General features: G+C 41.8%; 1 non-coding gene across 1 annotated transcript; it reads left to right on the top strand.

Annotated features, from left to right (window-relative positions):
- Positions 1-16,918: 16,918 nt before the first annotated feature.
- TRNAI-GAU (transfer RNA isoleucine (anticodon GAU)) lies at positions 16,919-16,994 on the top strand. Its single transcript has one exon. It is a non-coding gene; the product is annotated as a tRNA-Ile (tRNA).
- The last annotated feature ends 475 nt before the right edge of the window (positions 16,995-17,469 follow it).

Here is a 17,469-nt window from a genome sequence, read left to right as displayed (position 1 = left end):
TTCTATCCACAAGGGTATGAAGATCTCATACAATAAAGCAAGTAAAGTGCTTACCAAGGCTCTAACACAAGAGTATGCACTCAGTAACTGTTAGCTATCATCATTACTACTGAAGCTTTCGCTTTGATCAATTAATCCAACTCACTTTTCCTTTTCCTTAGACTGAAACTAATCTATTAACTTGTATTTATGCATGTATTTGACTAGTGATGCATAAGAAAAGTTCCTAAATTTTTCTAAGCCTCATTTGTGTGTTTACCTGTTTGTTTATTAGTGATAAAGTTAGGAATTGCTGTATGATTCAGAGAAGCAAGTGGGAAGAATGAAGCTGAGGAACAGGAGTGCCATGAGAAATGGAGGGCTGGGTGATTTGTATCCCAATTCCTTCCAGAGGCTGGATACACCTCTCACATCTGACCCTGGGCTCGGTGCAAGCTGCCCAACCTAGCTCCAGTTACTTTCTTTCTTTCTTTTTTTTTTTTTAGAAAGGAGAGAGAGAGAGAGAAGGGGGGAAGGAGCAGGAAGCATCAACTCCCATATGTGCCTTGACCAGGCAAGCCCAGGGTTTCGAACCGGCGACCTCAGCATTTCCAGGTCGACGCTTTATCCACTGCGCCACCACAGGTCAGGCTCCAGTTACTTTCCATTACTTGCAACTAAGTAAACCTAATATAGTCAACACCATTAAATGATTAGTAATCAATGTAAAATTTGTTATTTCCTCTAATATTCATGGCAGTTGTGATATCAAATAGACATTATGCAAAAAGTATCTAAAAATTAGTATCTCTCAAGGACATAGATGAAAACATTTCTAACAAAATATTTCCAAACAAAACACAGCAATATAGACACATATATAAGAGATACTACATTATGACCAAATGGGGCTTATTTTAGAAGAGTAATGGTAGTTCAACCTTTAAAAATCAATTATTATAATTATCATATTATGAAAATTAAGGAGAAAAACCATGTGGTAAATAAAATAGATGCAAAAAAAAGCAGCTGACAAAATTCAGCACCCATTTATTTTTTAAAAATCCTTAGCAAAGGCCTGACTTATGGTGACGCAGTGGATAAAGCGTAGACCTGGAAATGCTGAGGTCGCCGGTTTGAAACCCTGGGCTTGCCTGGTCAAGGCACTTATGGGAGTTGATGCTTCCAGCTCCTCCCCCCTCCTCTGTCTCTTTCTCTCTCCTCTCTAAAAATGAATAAATAAATAAAAAAACTTGGCTGCGGAGAAAAATCCTTAGCAAAATAGAAAGAGAAAAGAACTACATCAATCTGATGAGAACATCTATGAAAAAAACAATATTTAACATTATTCTTAATGGTGAAATGTTGAATGCTTTTTCCCTACAATGAAAAACAAAGTAAGAATGTTTGTTCTTACCACTTCTATTAAACATTGTTTAGAAAATATCAGCCAGTGCCATAAGGCAAGAAAAAGAAATAAAAGACATAAAACTTGGAGAAAACAAGGTAAAACTATCTTTATTCAGAGAAAACACGATGGTTTATATAGAAAATCATAAAGAATCATTTCTTCCTATTGTGCCTGGCCATATGTTGGATATAAGGATAACATATGACCATCTGAGAGATAAGCCTGTCCTCCCAGAACTCAGTCTTGTAGTAGAGGAACAATTATGATAGAGTGTGATAGATGCTGCGCAGGGGAAGTAATTAGTGAAACATCAAAACCACACAAAAGCATGAAGAAGAACCAGCTTTTAATATAGGTGAACAACAATTAAAATTTAGAAAAGTCATGAATCTACTTTCATATCTTAAGAAACAATGTTGAGAATACATGGCCTTTAGATTATGTTATTTTTCTATTACTGAGCAATGAAGAGAGTTGAAAAAGTATGTGATCAAAATAAGAATGGCTGCTTTACTATTGTGATCTCTTCGATTGTGACATTGTTTGCAATACTTTTGCACCTCTGCCAAATCCCACCTACATAATAACTGATGTCAAGGTCAAGTTGGAAAACAAACCACCGGACTTCTGCTGTTCTTTTTTGTGTGTGTGACAGAGACAGAGAGAGGGACAGATAGGAACAGACAGAAAGGGAGAGATGAGAAGCATCAATTCTTCATTGCAGCATCTTAGTTGTTCATTGATTGCTTTCTCATATGTGCTTTGACCAAGGGTGGGGGCACTACAGCAGAATAAGTGACCCCTTGCTCAAGCCAGTGACCTTGTGCTCAAGCCAGCAGTCTTTGGGCTCAAGCCAGTGACCTTTGGGCTCAAGCCAGTGACCACAGGGTCATGTCTATGATCCCATGCTCAAGCTAGCAACTTCTCACTCAAGCTGGTGAGCCTGCACTCAGGCTGGATGAGTTCGTGCTCAAGTTGGCGACCTCGGGGTTTCAAAACTGGGTTCTCTGCATCCCAGTCTGATGCACTATCCACTGCGCCAACATCTGGTCAGGCTGCAGTCCTTTTTATTTTTATCTCAGTTCCCAGCCATTGAAAATCACTCTTTTTAATACACTCTGCTCTTCCATGACTACTGGAGGGTGAAGCATGGTGCAGAGAACTGGGCCAGAGAATATACTCCGGTAAGCTCTCAAGGTTGAGGGAAGCTGTAAGAGAAGTCAATTCCCAAATGAGAGATGAAAACCCAGCTGGCAGTCAGCATGGTACAGAGTATTAGAAGCAAGAAGCTGTTTCTCAGATTAGCAAGAGGCAAGGACAGGCAGGCCACCAACAGGAGTGGGGCAGCCAAGCTTGGGCACTCTGGAAGGTAACCCCAAACTCATCAGAGCTCTACAAGAGAAACTGGAACTCATTATAACTCAAAATACCTTGTAATGCGCTGGTTTTCACTACTCCCTGATAGATAAGGGAGTGGAATTATCTTTCAAAACCCAATGCGTACCATCTTAAGTTGTGCATTTAAGGGTTTCTAAGTAAGCTATATAATAAAATTCATCTAGTTATTTTTTTAAAAAAAGAAAAAAAACAAAAATGAAGGAATCTGCAAAAACTTACTAGAGTAAGTGAATTTAGCAGGCCAGAGTCATGCAAAAATTAATTGTATTTCCATATAGTAGCAGCAATTGGAAGATTCAAGCCAACATTTTACAGTTTACATTAGTATCAAAAAGATATCAAAAATACCCCAAAGAGCCCTGGCCGGTTGGCTCAGTGGTGGAGTGTCGGCCTGGCGTGCAGAAGTCCTGGGTTCGATTCCCGGCCAGGGCACACAGGAGAGGTGCCCATCTGCTTCTCCACCCTTCCCCCTCTCCTTCCTCTCTGTCTCTCTCTTCCCCTCCCGCAGCCGGGGCTCCATTGGAGCAAGGATGACCTGGGCGTTGGGGATGGCTCCTTGGCCTCTGCCCCAGGTGCTAGAGTGGCTCTGGTCACAACAGAGCGATGCCCCAGAGGGGCAGAGCATCGCCCCCTGGTGGGCAGAGCGTCGCCCCTGGTGGGTGTGCCGGGTGGATCCCGGTCGGGCGCATGCGGGAGTCTGTCTGACTGTCTCTCTCTCCCCATTTCCAGCTTCAGAAAAATACAAAAAAAAAAAAAACTTCAAAAATGTGAATAAGTGGAAATTTATGGGAATTTAATGGAAACTGTATAATACTGATACACTGAAAACTATAAAAATATTGCAGAAAATTAGCATTTTCCTATACTGCTCACTTAGGAAACCTTTCATACACAACTTAGGTGGTATATAAAAACCCAAATAATATAAAAGATATTCCATATTCATGCATTTGATGAAATTTGAAAGACACTGATCTAACTAAGTCTTCTTACAGATGAAGGCAGTAAAATATAAAGCTTTTAAATGATTTTCAAGTCACTCAACTAAATGAAGGACAGGACTAGAAACTCAAGAGTGGAGTTTATTTATTTAGTTAGTTTTAAGTCCACATGCATGAGGGGGAGAGGGGAGACAGATAGGGACAGATAGGCAGAAAGAGAGAGAAATGAGAAGCATTAACTGATAATTGCAGCACCTGGGGGCTCCAGCCAATCTAGTGACCCCTTGCTCAAGCCAGTGACCATGGGCTTCACGCCAGCAATGTTGGGGTCATGTCTATTATCCCACATTCAAGCTGGCAATCCCACACTCAAGCCGGTGACCTCACCTGGGTCCTTAGCATCCCAGGCCAACACTTTACCCACTGTGCCACCACCTGCTCAGGCAGGAGTGGAGCGAGTTTGGATACTCCTTGTGAGAAAACAGAAGCACAGTAAAACATTGCAGAGTGATCCTGAGGCCCAGCCTGGTCAGAAGCTGTGGATTTGTCATAGCACCAACCAGCGTGGTCAAGGGAGTCTCTCCAGTAACACTTGAAGGGTTAGTTGGAAAACAGAAGGTAAAACATAGGGTTAAGCTGAAGCTCAGGGCTTATGAAGATGGAGACAGCAAAATGATAGCCTAGTGAAATCCAGAAGGCATGGGAAAAGAGTGATTCACTGGAGAGCAGCTCTGATCTGGACAACAGTGCAGCCTTGAGGAGAGGTGGAGGGACGAGCTCCTGATTGGACCGAAGAGAAGTCGTGAGGCAGGAAGAGGGTCGGGAACCTAAATGAGCTGTTGTGGTCAGAGTTTGGTTTCTCTTTGGAGAATCCATTATTATATCCACTGAATTTTCTCAAGATTTTTGATGAGAGTTAAAATTTTAAAAGATTTTGGATATTACTCTATCTACCTGAAAACATAATCAGTAAAAACAATGTTTTTCTTTTTCTTTTTCTTTTTTTTTTCTGTACCTTTCCGAAGCTGGAACGGGGAGAGACAGTCAGACAGACTCCCGCATGTGCCCGACCGGATCCACCCAGCATGCCCACCAGAGGGCGATGCTCTGCCCACCAGGGGGCGATGCTCTGCCCCTCCGGGGGGTCGCTCCGTTGCGACCAGAGCCACTCTAGCACCCGGGGCAGAGGCCAAGGAGCCATCCCCAGCGCCCGGGCCATCCCCGCTCCAATGGAGCCCTGGCTGCGGGAGGGGAAGAGAGAGACAGAAAGGAAGGAGAGGGGGAGGGGTGGAGAGGCAGATGGGCGCCTCTCCTGTGTGCCCTGGCCAGGAATCGAACCCGGGACCCCTGTACGCCAGGCCGATGCTCTACCACTGAGCCAACCGGCCAGGGCTAAAAACAATGTTTTTCTTAATCACTGTAGTTAGCAGTTGTTTTTACATTGTATGTAGGTGGACCCAGCTTGAAAGTGTAATGGCTTAGATGACAGCACGGGATCAAAAGTTAAGGTTATTTGGATTTCTATCCTTGAGCGAGTACTTAACTTTTCTTTGCTTCTTTGTTCCCTCACCTGTAAAATGGGGGTAATAATGAGTACCTACCTCATAGGGTTGTTGTAAAGTTCAAAAGAGTTGAAAACTATTTTTTCCTTCTTTTTCCAAGTGAGAGGAAAAAGATAGAGAGACAGACTCCCACATGCTTCCTGACTGGGATCCAACCAGCAGCCTCTGCCCATCCAGGGTCATGCTCACAACCGAGCTTTTAGGGCCTGAGGTGGAGGCTCCATGGAGCCATCCTCAGTGCCCAGGACCAATGTGCTCGAATCAATCAAGCTATGGCTGGGAGAGGAAGGGTGAAAGAGTGAGAAGGGGGAGGGGTGGAGAAGCAGATGTTCACTTCTCCTGTGTGCCCTGACTGGGAATCAAACCTGGGACATCCACACACTGGATCGACACTCTACCACTGAGCCAAACAGCTAGGGCCTAAACACTATTAATGAAACCAGCCTTTGCAATGTACTTGATTTAAATACTAAAGCCTTTCTATTGGTTCCTATCTCAGTGATTCATTGGGAAGAAAGTGAGGAATATAAACACAGAAACTGTGAGGTCAAAATGCTTTCCTAGAATAAGGCAACTGGGTTTCTATGGTGAAACAGGACTCTTGAAAATATTCTTGGATAAGGGCCTGTAAATGGGTGAATAGATAAAAATAAGATATTATCCAGCCATGAGAAAAATGAAAATCCTGCAATTTGCAAAAACAGAGATGACTCTATAGGACTAAGTGAAATAAGCCAGATGGAGAAAAGCAAATACCATATTATCTCATTATGTGGAATCTTAAAAAAAAAAGATTGAACTCATAGAAGCAGAGTATAATGGTGGTTACCAGGGCCTAGGGGAATAGGGTTAGAGTAGGGCAAAGGAGATATTGTTCAACAGGTACGAAGTTGCAGTTATGTAGTATGAGTAAGTCTAGAGGTCTAACATAAGGCATGATGACTATAGTTGATAATACAGCATTGAATGATGGAAATATGCTGAGAGTAGATTTCAGGTGTGCCATCACACACACAGACATGGTAACTATGTGAGGAGAACATATACTAATTAGCTTGACTGTAGTAATCATCTCACTATGTATATCAAATCATCATGTACACCTTATATATAAACAATTTTTACTTTAAAATAAATAAATAATGGTATGCTTGGGCACTTTTTCCTTCAGACTTCCACGTCGAGGTTGACGGATCTTGATAACAGATGAGGTTAAGCCGTATGTTCCTTGTGAACTGTACATCTTTTCTAATCACTCTAGCGCAAGACATGCCAGACTCTGACATGTATGGGGCTTGGGGAGCACAGGGTCCCTCAATATAGAAAAAGCTCTCAAATCAGTGCTAGACATATGCCACTTCTTAATATATGCCAGCTATTATTATGTCTTTCTTTTTTTTTTCTTTTTTTCTTTTGACAGAGACAGAGAGAGAGTCAGAGATGGGAATAGACAGGGACAGACAGACAGGAAGGGAGAGAGATCAGAAGCATCAATTTTTTGTTGCAGCACTTTAGTTGTTCCAACTATTATCATTTCTTTTTTCTTCCTTTTTAGCTGTTAGACTTCTTATCTGACTTATACGTAATCCTTTGACTACAATAAGAGATTGTTTATACAAAGGGAAAGAAGGCTATTTAGGTTTACTTATTCAATCTAATTTATTATTGAAGACTATTGCATATTGAAGACATAGAGATGGAAAATACAGTGTCTGCCTTCAAGGTGTTTTCATTTAATTGGACAATAGACACATAAACTGCAAGGATAGTATATCGTACACAATAATTAATATATTTCTTCCATGTTTTCAGAAACTATGGCAGGACAAAAGAGACCAGGAGAGCAGTGGGTGGAAAACTGAGGTGAAAATTGGAAGAAGACTCCTCCACCTGCCCCACAGCTCCCAGTGAGGACAAAGGAACCCAGCAAAGGAAATCCCTGGGTAGGGAATGCATGTGCTCAGGCTGCGCATTCTTTTCCTAAGACTGGCTGTCAGGCAGGAGTAAACTGCATGTGTGCATTAAACCTATTTCTGTCATACTTGGGGAAGTAATACATGCAGAACTGGCTCATTTTTCTAACCTAACTGATTTTGTTTAAGGAACCTTTCTCAGAGGAAATTCATCAATCAAGGTAGCTGTGTGCCATCCATTGTGGGAATCCATCTATCCATGGGTCTGAAATGTGAACAAGGCATCTGTTGACAAAGAACTCCTGCCAGCCCATTGCCTGTGGGAGGTGTTTTTCCCAAACAATGCCTGGGTGTCCAGTCAATATTACGGGTGGGTAACTTAGTAGGTCTTCAGTATTTTACTACACTCTGCGGGAAATGGCATGAGTCAGGGCAGCATTCTCAGTAGAGGTGTCATGACACAGAAGTAGATTGTGGTCTGTGGAAGTCATCACAAGTTATATATTAGAAATAATAGGTAAATAGTTGCAAGTTATTTTCTTTAAAAATGCATTACAATAGATTTAAGTTTCTGCTTATAATAGCATCACCGTCTCACAGTAGTTTATTGATATGCTTTCTTTAGTCAAAAAAAGGGATTGTGTCATAGTTTTGTAGGCAAGGCATTGTGCGTAACCCTCAATGTGCTCTGGGAAAGTGTCACACATTGAATATCATCCATCATTGTTTGAATATGTACTTGAGTGACTTGAAGTAAGTCATTTGACCCATATGATCCCCCAATTCTTTGGTTTGTTTATTAAAAAAAAAATCACATTTACTTCCCTGATTATATTGCTTCTCTGCCTGGCTCTCCCTCCTCAATCCCTGGTGTGTTGATACTTTACTATGCTGGAATTATGCATTGTGGGTTATGCAGAAATGTAAAGAAAGAAAGCCCTTCACACCCATGTTTTGTCACACCCTGCCTATCTTGTGGGAGACTTGAAGGCCAATAGGACAGAAAACAGTTTCTGCTGAAGACAAATAGAACAACAGATCTTAGGCCATCTTTACTCCTGCTTTGCCACTGATCCATCCATCCATCCATTCACCCAACCACCCACCCATCCACCCACCCATCCTCAATTCCATTTTCATGTCACCCCAATACTAGTCCCCAACCATCCAAACACAAGCTTCCTGTTCTTCTATTTGTTTGTATTCTTTGGGCCCTTGTAAATCATTTGTAACTCAGAATACTCTTAATATTAAACATTCATATCAGACATCTTACCATGTACTTCACATATATCATCTCTTATAATTTTAAAGCACTTTGAGGAAAGTACTAGCTTTAATCTCAATGAGCAGATGAGGAAATAAGCACATAGATTTTAAGCAGTTTGCTCAACATCACCCTCTTGGGGTCAGATTCTTTGTTGAACACTCCATAAGGCAGAACCCAATTCTTAGGCTCCTTTGTCACCCCAGCTCCCATCAGTGCTTAGACTCTGCAATGGCCTTCACTGATGCACGACAAGATGACTAAGCACATACAATGCCAAACAAAATTCCTAGATGAGAAAGGAAATCAGATAGAAGTAAGATACTAAGTGAATTAACAAATCACTATTTTCCTCAGACATTCTTTTCTTGCCAGTCATTGCAGGGCTCCTCCTTCTTAATAAGAATTAATCCTGAGTTTTTTTGGTGGGAGAGAGAAACATTTTTTAAGTCAATATTTTCCCTCTAAATTCAACAGTGTTGGATCCCAAGTTGGCCATTTAAACTCCTGCAAGCACCAACAGCACAGTCTGTCCTCAAGGAGATTCGCTGCCTTAAATTCAGGACTCGAGTTGATTGGCCCATGAATACATGTAGAAACATGCTCAACATGCTCAAGTTTATGCTGCCCAGAAGTAGGACCTTGGGCTGCCCTGGTGACTTTGAAGATTGGTGCGGGTTCACAGCCCTTTGCCCCCAAAAGGAATGATGATGCTTGCTGTTCTGAGGAATGACAACCATCTCAGAAAAGAGACTAGCATCATGAGGTCCATGTAATGCTCAACACACTCTTCTTGATCAATTGCAATTCAGAGTTCTAAAAGTTTTAGTGCCTAAAATGATTGAATAATATTGAAACCAAAGGATATGTCATGAAGTCTCCTGGGTGGGTTACCTCCTGCAAAACATGCTGAAAAACAAATGCCGCCTGACCAGGCAGTGGTGCAGTGGATAGAATGTTGGACTGGGATGTGGAGGACCCAGGTTTGAAACCCCAAGGTCACCAGCTTGAGCGCAGGCTCACCTGGCTTGAGTACAGGGTTGCTGGCTTGAGCATGGGATCATAGACATGACCCCATGGTGTCTGGCTTGAGCCCACAGGTTGCTGGTTTGAAACCCAAGGTCACTGGCTTGAGCAAGGGGTCACTCACTCTGCTATAAACCCCATCCCCAATCCCCGGTCAAGGCACATATGAGAAAGCAATCAATGAACAACTAAGGTGTGACAACAAAGAATTGATGTTTCTCATCTCTCTTCGTTTCTGTCTGTCTGTCCCTCTCTCTGACTCTCGCTCTGTCTCTGTAAAAAAAAAAAAAAAAAAAAATGCCAATGACTTCATGGCCCAGAACAGAAATGTATCCCTCTTTCCCACAGATGAAACTCTGGCCAAATGTACATTCACCAAGCTAATGAAAGGCAAGCTTCAGGGCTCCACAATTGCATAGATCCCCTTCCAAGATTCTGCCTCTACTTTCTGACTGATAATTTTATATGGGTTTCTTTAAAGAGCCTCTCTTCCTCCACCAATTGTACACACTGAGGGGTCAGTTAACAGATGAATTTCCTGTTATTTTCTTGGTAAAGAGGCTTTCCTGAGCTTTCACTGCCATCATCCAGTACTCCAAAGTCATCCTAGACATATTAAAAAAGAACCATGAAGATAAGAAAGAATTCTGTACATACTTTTTGCTCTGCCCCAAATCTCTGTTTACAGGAAATTTCTATTATTCATTCTTTAAGAAACAGCTACTGCACTGTAGGGGGGGGGGGGGCGTTTGCTCATCTTGGTATCATTGATACCTACCATTTTTATAGGCACTTGATAAACTTTGACTGTATAAGTGAATAAAAAATGAGTTAATCAATGAAATATCACAGAGGAGAATGAACTAGATGTGAGTGGAGAAGAAAAGAAGTAAAAAGCTAAGACATGCAAACAAGATTTTCAGCCTTGTAAACAAAATCTAAACCTGCTGTTAAACAGATAGGATTTTCCCTCTTTTGGTGAATGGGAAATGACAGATTTCTCATGGATTTCTTTGAGAAAAGGTTCTCTGAGCTCCTGAAGGAGGCAGCTCGTTGTATCCTTTATTTTACCTTGTGGACCTTTATCTGCTCAGAGGGATTCAGTGTAGTAAGAAAATTTTGCAAATTGGGAAAAGCCAATATTGACCTAGAGGCAGGCTTATGTGTTTCTTTGTGCCTGAAATCCATCTAGTCACTCTCAACAAACAGGTAAGGCTGAGGCTTTGAGAATTAGTTCAAATTACTTGTTTAAATAGAGCTATAACTAGCTTAATATACACACCAACAGAATAGAGCTGGCTTACATTTCCTTTTCACTTCTTATTCTCCTGTGATACAGAGAGGACAGATAGAATTATTATCTCCATTTTTATGCTATAAGAACTTTCCATAGACTCGGTGCACAAATACTATCACGCCTCTTTCATTTTTATAGTTAATACTTTAAATATCCACTTGCTTTATTAGCTAGAAATCCTACTTCCTCAATTGGTCATATATTCAGAGATTTATCTACTACAAAAAGGGTATGTCGTCCCAACGGAACTGGAATCTGGTACAGTCTAAACATTGGAAGGAAAAAAAAAGAAATAAAGAAAACTTCAAAAAACTAATTAAAAGCAGAAACAGGGATGTGAAAAAAAGCAATTTAAATAGAAAATACAAATATAAAAAACAAATTTTAACATATTTGTAGTGATAAGTAACTGGATTAACTCTCACTATTAAAAGACAATCCTAATAAAATTCTAGCTGCCTTGTTTTACAGAAACTGACAGCAGATTCTAATATTCAAATGCAAATGCAAGGATTCAGAAAAGCCACAGCAATTTGAAAGAGAGAAGGCTAATGGACTCACACTTTCTGATTTCAGAACATACTATAATACTATAGCAATCAGGACCACATGGTACTGGCATAAGGTAGACATATAGATCAACAGAATAGGTTTGAGTGTCCAGAAATAAATCCTGATTAATTGATTTTGACAAAGGTGGCAAAATATTTAATAAGGAAAGAATAGTCTTTTAAACAAACGGTGCTGGTACAATTGGCTATCCATAGCAAAATAAACTTGGACTCCCATATACAAAATTGAACTCAAATGGTTCAAAGTTAAAAATATTAGAGTTAAAAAATATATTAAAATTTTAGAAGAAAATATAAGTGTAAATCTTTGTGATCTTGAATTGGGCAATCATTTCTAGTTATCACATCAAAAATACAAGCAACAAAAGAAAAAAGTAGAAAAATTTTACTTCATCATTTAAAATCTTTGTGCATTTCATGGTACTATAAATAAGTGAGAACCAACAAAATGGGAGAAAATATTTGCAAACCATGTATCGAAGAAAGAACTGCTAACCAGAATATATAAAGAACTATTACAATTCAACAAGAAAAAGACAGCCTGACCAGACAGTGGTGCAGTGGATAGAGCATTGACCTGGGATGCTGAGACCCAGGTTCAAAACCCCAAGGTTACCAACTTGAGCGCAGGCTCGTGAGCATGATCCCATGGTTGCTGGCTTGAGCTTAAAGGTTGCTGGCTTGAAGTCCAAGGTCACTGGCTTGAACCCAAGGTCGCTGGCTTGAGCAAAGGGTCACTGGCTCAGCTGTAGCCCCCCATATAGGCATGTATGAGAAAGCAATCAGTGAACAACTAAGGTGCTGCAACAACAAGTTGATGCTTCTCATCTCTCTACCTTCCTGTCTGTCTGTCCCTGTCTATCTCTCTATTTCTCTTGCTTAAGAAAAAGAAAGAAAAAGAAAAGAAAAGACAAACTATCCAAATAATAATGGGCCAAGGATTTGTATTCCACTTCTACAAAGAAGATATACACATGTCACTTCCACATGCATTCCATTGTTGAGAACTTATTTACACAGTCACCCTTAATGCTAAAGACCTGGGATACCTAGCCCCTGATCGAGAAGACACAATTCTATACAATGGAAGGAGGAATACAGATTTTTTTCGGTGGAGATGTAACCAGGTTGTCCTCAGCAGCAATTGTTAACCATATCACACTCTAATTCTTCAAGGCAGAGAGCCTGTAATGTTTTAAGAACCCATTCAATCACCCTAGTTTGGGGAGGCTGACCCTTGGCCTTTCAGTATTCAATGTTCTATCTGGAACTCTTCTCATCCAAGGCGCTTGGTATGATGGTGATGCTGCATTTCCTGTTATTCCGTATGGGATATGTAAACTCAGAGCAAGAAAAGTATGTGTGTTATATATATCACTTGTACATAAGTAATTTCCTCTCTTGGCATCTCTGAGGCTAACGAATGAGAGTTTTTTCTCTCTTAATACTCCTCATGCTTCATGAGCTGTACCGGAAAGAAATGACATTCTCTGAATCCGTTTGATGTATGTACATGCAGATTGAATGTTTTTAATTAGACTTTTTGATTTGTGGTAACCCGTGTGATAACAGCACTTCCCTTTTATTCTGGAAAAAAAATTGCTTGGGGGAAAAAGCAAAGACTCCAGCCCAGTTTGGTTACATTTGGATTAGTTAGCTGTATGTTAATGCCAGTAGCAAAAAAAAATTGACCCAAATACCCAAGCAGGCAAGCGCACAGAAAGTTTTTTTCAGAACAGGGCGATCTGACATGTTTGATTTTTATCCCCCAAAAGTAATAAGTCTGATTCTCTGAAGTCAACAAAACAGAAAATATAGTTGCAAAGCCCTTTGCAGGTAGGCACATAGATCTCATATTTCTTCTTACGGTATGGCAGGATACATAGCTTCATTCATTCACTTAACATATAGTGATACCTACTATGTGCAAAGACTGTCTTAGGCACTGGAGTTTATATTTCCCTCCTACTTATGAGGAAACTGAGAGTCAGACACGTAAAGTGGTTTACCCAAGGTCACAGTCAGTGAGCTTAGAATCTACTTTTCTTAATTCCAATCCTCTTGAATTGATAGTACATCAGAATAGTAATGGTTGATTATTTACATGTGCCAGGCAAAGTGGTAAGAACATTATATTCTGTATCTCATCTAATCTTATTCTCGATCTTGTGAGCAGCTATTGTTTCCCTCATTTTATAGGTGAAGAAACTAAGGCTCAGTGAAGTAAGGAGCTTTGGCCTAAAGTCACAAGAGCTGTGAGTGGCACAGCTGGCACTTGTCTAGGTCTGTCTGTGGGAGCCCTCCTTCCCTTGCACTTGGCCTCTACTTCTCTCCCTTCCTGCTGATTTGCTGTGTTCATGAGACCCTGTCCCTGTGGTCACAGTTGATTGGATAAGGACTGCTATCTGACACCAGGGCAGATATCCGAAAGCCCGTGCTCAGTGTGCCATGTCACCTCAAGGCACACATCAAGACACAGCCCTAATGGGGTATCAGTTGTTGCCATAGACCTCACCTATTCAAGCCGGGTCATTGACCTCTGCCTGCTTTCATTAGGTTATAAAATCACTCGATGACTTCCCCTGCCCCTGCCCTGGACTCACTCCCTTCTTCCCTCACTCTTCCTGCCAGCTTGCATTTCTGAAATTGAGTCTTTGGTTCAATTCTTTCTGGCCAGAAGCAACAACATAATTTTCAAGTCCCAATGCAAAATTAAAATCTAGGGTCTGCCTCTTGTTCAAAAGTTCTGAAGCATTTTATACATTAACAGTGGAGCGTTAAACCAAGCACGAAGCCACTCGGAGTGTGGGACCCGGTGCAAGTGCCCAGCTCACATGCCCATGAAGTCAGCCGGGCCCTGGCAGTTTCCACTGCAATTTTTGAAATGACCTAGATATTTTCTCACAGATTCTCACTCTGTTTTGCATCCCATCTCCCTGCTCTTCCATAAAACAGCCCTATCTTCACCATGTTCTGTTGTTGACACTTTCCCTCATTTGTGGCTCTGTTTTTAATTTTCCAAGGTCCCAGTAACCTAGCTGCTCCCACCCCCTCCCCAATCCAGTCCTCGCACCCTGACATTGTCATGGACGCAGCTCACGCATTCAGCGTTCTAAGCAATGACTTTGCAATGTGTACAGATAGGGGACTGATAGGAAGAGAGAAGGCTGTGTGCGCTTGGCTATTTGTTTATAACAATTTCTGGCAGCTGGAGTAAGTTTTGCTTCTTATTAAATATATCTCAGCATTCTGTAGCTGGCTCTCACTTTGCCTGAACTTCTTGAGGAAAATTTTAGGAATTTTGCCAAACAACAACACTGAGCTTCATATTTATGTTTTAAAAGCCAGCAGTGTCATCACAGACAACTTCCTTCCTTTGTTGGAGCAGTTTTCAAAAAAACAGAGCGCAGTGTTATTCAGTGCAGAAAACTACACCCCCCAGCGCTGTAACACTGCTGACAACAAGGCAGAGCGTGTAAGTCGTATCCAAATGGAAAACGTTGGCTCCAGTGCATCCTGTTGCGAAATCCTCAAGCATTGGGTTACTGACAACATGGGGAAAATTAAGAAACATCAAGAGGGGAAAGAAAAAAGATTCCAAGTGAAGAAAGGCAGAAAAAGAAAAAGCCCCAAAAGCCACAGGCTACAATGTGCTGTGTTTGCCCAAGACTCTGGTTCTCTTACACACTAGTTGGTAGAAGTAATACCAGTTGATAACAGCAACTATTGAGTGTTTGCCCTGTGCAAGGCATGGGTTAATTAGATATATTTATCTGGTCTTCCCAACAACTTTTTCAAAGAGGTAATATTCAATATTCCCCTGTAAAGCCAGTAGCCATGGCCACCATCACAGCCACCTGGCCCATGCAGGTTCGCATTGGATTCGGACAGACGGTAATGAAACAAAGGAGCCAAGAACTGGTGGGCCATTACCTTTAGTCCTAGCTCACACCTGGCAGGTAAGAAATACACACAGTGGGAAAACACTTCTCTTTCCATTCAGGACTCCCAAAGCCACTGACTCATTCAAGTTTCTTAGAATTAAAGTTTCTATTTCACCAGCCTTATTCACCTCTGTTCCCTATCTCCTTCTCTCACACACTCTGCACAAACTGGCTTCTCCTTCAGCACTCTGCCATTTTGGCTGCTTCTCCTCTCCCCCACGGGGCCTTTCTCTGCTCTCCTGTGCAATGTTAATTTCAGGAACCAAGAGAGAGCAAGCCCCCGGTCTCCCCCATTTTATATTGTAGAAATCCAAACCTTTAAGCTAATCTACCTATAAGGAAGTCTCTAATACAAAGTCATTTATCTGAGGCATAATGGGATTCCTCACGAGAGTGCACCACGCTACATCATGCAACAGTTGAGGGTGTGGGGAAAAGCTTAGTCTTAAAACTAAGTCTTAAGCTATAATGACCCTGCCTGCTTACAGCCTGTCCCCCACACCCAATGCAAACTATAAGCAAGCAAACATATATATCATATTTACAAACATTTGACCAACATCCCCTCATTTTACAGATAAGGAAACTAAGGTCCAGTGACATAAAAAGTCTTGTCTAGAGTCACAAGTCCTATAAGCAAGAAAGCTAGAATATATAGGTAAGTACTCTGTGTCTTGACAAACCTCCATAGTCTATACTGTTCCCACTTCCTGCCGATTATCTGTAGCCTGGAGACACTGACACTGTGGTCACAGTGATTAGATAAGGCTTAGACAACTGACACAAAGGCAGCTAATCATTGAGGTGGCCAGCAACCTATGATTTGTGCTACCAGGCTCAAAAGTATGATCTGGGCCTACTGGACTTCTCTCTTATAATTCTTATAATTTTAGATCCTTGCACAGCTAGTTAGCTATAGAAGAGTTAAAGGTTAAGGAGATAAACTAAATATTGGGGCAACCATGTACAAACTAAAGTGAAGAATACAGGCCACAGAGAGGGGGATATGGAGCACATACACAGAGAGAAGCAGAGATGTCAACAGAAAATGAATGTAAAATCAGAGAGATACACTGAGAGACAGAAGGTGAGAAAGAGATCAGGGGCAGGAACACAGAACCAAAGAGAATGGAGCCTGGCACTATTACTGGACCTTGAAGGCCAGGTTCTTTAGTCCCAATGTCATACAAATGAGCACTGAACTCAGTACAAGATCAAGTTGATAGAGTTTATCGAGAAGAGTTTGCACACAAGGGAGTCAACCAGAACAGAGAAGTTGAGCTCCCTGAGGGGTTCTTGTGAAAAGCTTACACAGGGATCTCGAGGTGGGTGTAGGGCTTGGGAATGGGGACAAGGTCAATCATCCTGTGATTGTCATCTGGTGGCGGTTGATCCCGGGGAAGTCACAAGATGTTTTCCATGGTCAGTGGACAACTCAAAGGGCTTGGAAAATAATGCTTGTGCAAATATTCTAATCACCATTTAATTGACAAAACAACTTTTTACAGAATGTGATGTTAAGAAAAGATGTTATTATTATATATTCTTTCCTTTAAGGGTGTGACTAGGTTAATTTCAATTACAGACTTTTATTAAAAGCAAGAAATCGCCCTGGCCGGTTGGCTCAGTGGTAGAGCATCGGCCTGATGTGCAGGAGTCCCGGGTTTGATTCCCGGCCAGGGCACACAGGAGAAGTGCCCATCTGCTTCTCCACCCCTCCCCCTCTCCTTCCTCTCTGTCTCTCTCTTCCCCTACCACAGCCAAGGCTCCATTGGAGCAAAGTTGGCCCGGGCACTGAGGATGGCTCTGTGGCCTCTGCCTCAGGCGCTAGAATGGCTCTGGTTGCAACAGAGCGGCGCCCCAGATGGGCAGAGCATCTCCCTCTGGTGGGCATGCCAGGTGGATCCCGGTCGGGCGCATGCGGGAGTCTGTCTGACTGCCTCCCCGTTTCTAACTTCAGGGGGGGAAAAAGGCAAGAAATCATAGTCAGGCCTTTTAGAAGGCATTCTCTCAGTCAAGATGGAGTTCAGTGTTACCCCTATACTGTCTCAGGGCTGGCCCCTTCAGCTCCTGACGGTCTTGAGTTTGGGCCTGAAGAGTCCTGGCTGCATGTGGCACCTATCCTTGGCTTCCTGTGAGGTCTCTCAATCCTCCTCACA

The sequence above is a fragment of the Saccopteryx bilineata genome, chromosome 1 (genome assembly GCF_036850765.1).
Source record: "Saccopteryx bilineata isolate mSacBil1 chromosome 1, mSacBil1_pri_phased_curated, whole genome shotgun sequence".
Lineage (NCBI taxonomy): Eukaryota > Metazoa > Chordata > Mammalia > Chiroptera > Emballonuridae > Saccopteryx > Saccopteryx bilineata.
Note: the sequence above shows the minus strand (reverse complement) of the source record. Positions and strands in the feature narration are given on the sequence as shown.